Source organism: Rhipicephalus microplus, unplaced genomic scaffold, assembly GCF_043290135.1.
Source record: "Rhipicephalus microplus isolate Deutch F79 unplaced genomic scaffold, USDA_Rmic scaffold_97, whole genome shotgun sequence".
NCBI lineage: Eukaryota > Metazoa > Arthropoda > Arachnida > Ixodida > Ixodidae > Rhipicephalus > Rhipicephalus microplus.
In genome coordinates this window covers 159,841-163,617 of record NW_027464669.1, presented here as the reverse complement: position 1 = coordinate 163,617, position 3,777 = coordinate 159,841, and positions in this window count along the sequence as shown.

The following is a 3,777-nucleotide window of genomic DNA, read 5'->3' as shown; positions in this document are numbered from 1 at the left end:
AAAGATGGCATCCCACGTCTTGTATTTAACTTTCACGTACATGGCCAGTATATCGGCAACGTTCGTAATTAGACTCTCGATCATGCTATTTGTTTATGGGTGGTACGCCGTTGTCCGGTGGTAGCTTGTCTGGCCTTATCTCAGGACTGCCTGAGTCACCTCTTCAGTAAATGTCGCACTGGTGTCGGTGAGGAGAACCTCGGGCTGCCATGTCAAAGGAAAATTTTTTCAAGGAAGAACTTCACTCCCTGAATGGCATTGCCTTTGGGAAAGGCTCTTCTTTCGGCGTAGCGGGTGAGGTCGTCAATAGCTACGAAGATCTATTTATTTCCTCAAGTCAAAGTTTGAAATGGCGCTAGGAGGTTCATTGCAATCTTCTGAAATGGTTACCTAGGAAGCTCTATTGGCTTGAAAAAGTATACTGGTCTTGTGAATGGTGCTTTTCGTCACTTTAGTCGCGAGACACGTCGACGGCAAGGCGCGGTCAGTAGTGGTTTCCTTGTACTCTTGCGAGCGTATGGTAGAGTCTGAGGTGTGCAGCCGTCGGGTCGTCGTATAGAGCTTGAAGAATTTCTGGCCGCATTGCATAAGGTACAATGATGAGATAGCTGGCTCAGTCCGGCAGATGTTCTTCTTTACAAGAGTGTTCTTCTTCGAAAAAATGACAGTAGTCCTTGCCTGAATACTTGTGGGGTGACGGTGGTCCTGCCCTCGCGATATTTCACTAGGCCCCTTCGTTCCGGGTCGGCTCGCTGTCCCTCGGTGTAGTCGTCAGCGCTTACGATTGTTAAGAAGCACTCATTCTGGTCGTCGTGCGGTGGTCGATCGCCTGGGTCGCAAAACAGGCAGTCGCCATCGAAGTGTTTCCTTTCGGACTTGTACACGAAAGCAACGTCGACTTTCGGTAGTTTCAGACTCCGCCATGTGAGACGACCAGGAAGGCTTTTAAAGTTAGCTAGCCAACACAGGGCTTGATGGTCGCTAACAACTTTGAAAGGCCTGTCGTAGATGTAAGCGCGAAACTTTGATGCAGCCCTGATGTTGGCAAGGCACTCCTATTGTATTGTGGATTAAACGGCCTTAGCCCTGGATACCAATCGGCTATAGTAACTGATAAAGGTTTCCAGGCATTTGGTCCTTAGCCAAAGGCGGGCACGAAGTCCTACGTCGCTTGCGTCTGTGTGTACATCTGCTTCCACGTATTCGTCGAAATGCGCCAGCATTGGTGGTATTTGTAGGTGTCCTTTCTGAAACGCTTTATCGTGTGCTGTTTCCCACTTCATTTCGACGTCAGTTTTTGTAAGATGAGTAAGCGGCTCTGCAATCAGTAAATATCTCTTGACGAAACGCCTGTATAGGCACTCAGTCCGAGGAATCAGCGCAATGCCTTTTTGTCGGTGGGCGGTGGGAAATACGCAATGGCGGCTGTTTTGCGCAAGTCGAGATTGACTCCAGACCTAATAAAAACGTGTCCCAGCAGCAAGAGCTGCTCGTAGGTGAAGCAGCACTTTTTTGGTTTCAGGGTGAACCTTGAGGCAACGATAATTTAAAGTACTGCTTTATGGCACCGCTGATGCTTGTGAAAGCTCGAGCAAAACATGAAAACGTCGTCCTAGTAAACAAAGCATGTCTATAATTTCAATTCAGCCAGCACAGTGATCTTTACAGGCGGAATGTCGCAGGCACCGAGAAAAGACCAAATGGCATGACCATGAACTTGAATAGGCTGTCTAGTGTGACAAAGGTAATCTCCTCTCGATCTCTCTCGTCGATTTCAGCTTGCCATTAGGCGGTCTTGATGCCCATCGACAAAACGTACATCGCGCTGTACAGTCGATTTAGGGCATTGTGTATACATTTGAGAGGGTAGACATTATTCTTAGTTATTTTGTTCAGCCGGTGGTAATTCATGCGAAAACACAATGTTATTCGGTCTTCTTCACTAATACCATGGGTGACGAACGCAGACTCTTGAACAGCTGATTGATGTCGCGTAGCATTTCGCTGAATTGTTTCTTCACGGCCTCACGTTGGCGCGTCGTAACTCGGCACGGGCTCTGTCGAAGAAGTCGGGCACTTTCTTCTGCTATGGTGCTATGTTTTGCAACTGGGGTCTGTCGAATTCTCAGTGATTACACAAAGCAGTCCTTGATTCGCAAGAGCAGGGTCTTCTCCCACTTCAGAACGTTCGAGTTGACTTCAAAATTAGGTTAGGAACCTCGTCCCGTTGAAGCAGCTTCGGTTGCATAGGAGAGGGCAAAATCATTACTGGCGTCTCCAAAATCGTTGATGTAGGCGACCGTCATACAAACGTATAAGTGCGCATATTCGTTGCTGAAGTTTATAAGCACTACCTTTGTATTGACTTCACGCAGCTCGGCTACGTCTCTCGCAGCGCAAATCTGATGGCTTAAGAACAGGTGCTGATGACTCTCGATGACGCCTTCAAGGTTTTTGGCTTTTTCGGAGCCGACGGAAGTGTTGACGCTGCAGAAATGCGGCACGTTGGCCAGCCCTTTTATTACATTCAATGCCTGATTCTCCCGCTTCGTGTAGGATGGCAACTGTTTATCTTAGATTAGTGTTGTTGACTCTGACCTCAAATCAATGATGGCGCCATGGCAACTTAGGAAGACCACCCTAAGTATCATGTCCTTGTCGCACTATTGTAGGATAACGAAACTGGTACACTGGATAACGAAACACACTGGTACTGATAGCGGCGCACAGAGCGTTGGCCGTCGATCAACTGACAATTGGCGAAGTGCGTCCACATTGATACACGTGCCGTTAAATATTCTAGCGTTATTGCTAGCAGTCAGGTAGATTCCAGAATAATCTGTAATGTTCACGAAGTAGGCGTATTCTTAACAAAACGATCTATTGCACTAATGAAGAGTTTGAAACACTGCAGGCTTGGTTTAAACTGAGAATTAAGAATAGTGTAACAGGGCGATAACAATACTTAAAAAAGAATTTCAGCATTAATACTACATAACACATGATCACCTATAAAAAAACCTCGCAAACAAAACAACTTCAAAATAAGCAGTAATTTTCCCTTTATTCTTCCACACTGGCATAGAAAATTTAGCCAAAAAGATAGATCAAATTTATACCTCATGTTTGCAAGTTATGCAAATATATAAATTTATCACCTTATCCATGCACACAAGCTCATGAGGCCATAACGCAAGAGGCTATCCGCCCTTTCGTACGATATCGGGCAGAATATAGCTTAGCACATGCAGCCGAGAAGGCCGAATAGATCAGAGTTTGCGGACAAAATTACCGCAGCAGGCCAAATGTGCTTTTTCGGTTGGAAAACACCATACTTAGAAAAAGAACGGACACGCCGTGGTGGTCTAGTGGCTAAGGTACTCGGCTGCTGACCCGGAGGTTGCGGGATCGAATCGTAGCGGTGGCGGCTGCATTTTCAATTGAGGCGGGAATTTCGTTGGCCCGTGTGCTCAGATATCAGTGCACGTTAAAGAACCCCAGGAGATCGAAATTTCCGGAGCCCTTCACTACGGCGTCTGTCATATTCCTATTGTTACGGGTAACATATTTAATAAATTAAATACGATGCACCGTGCTCGGCGAACAAAACGGCGACAGTTCATCAACAACCAACCACCAACGTCGTCTTTTTCTTCCTTGCAGCAAGGCTGTGCCGGCTGTTGTGTATCATAACTGGCCGGCGGTAGAAGCACCGTCTCGGTGCTTGAGTAACTCGGATGCAGTAAAAGGAGGGTGATAAGGCTTGAGTCGAGCTAT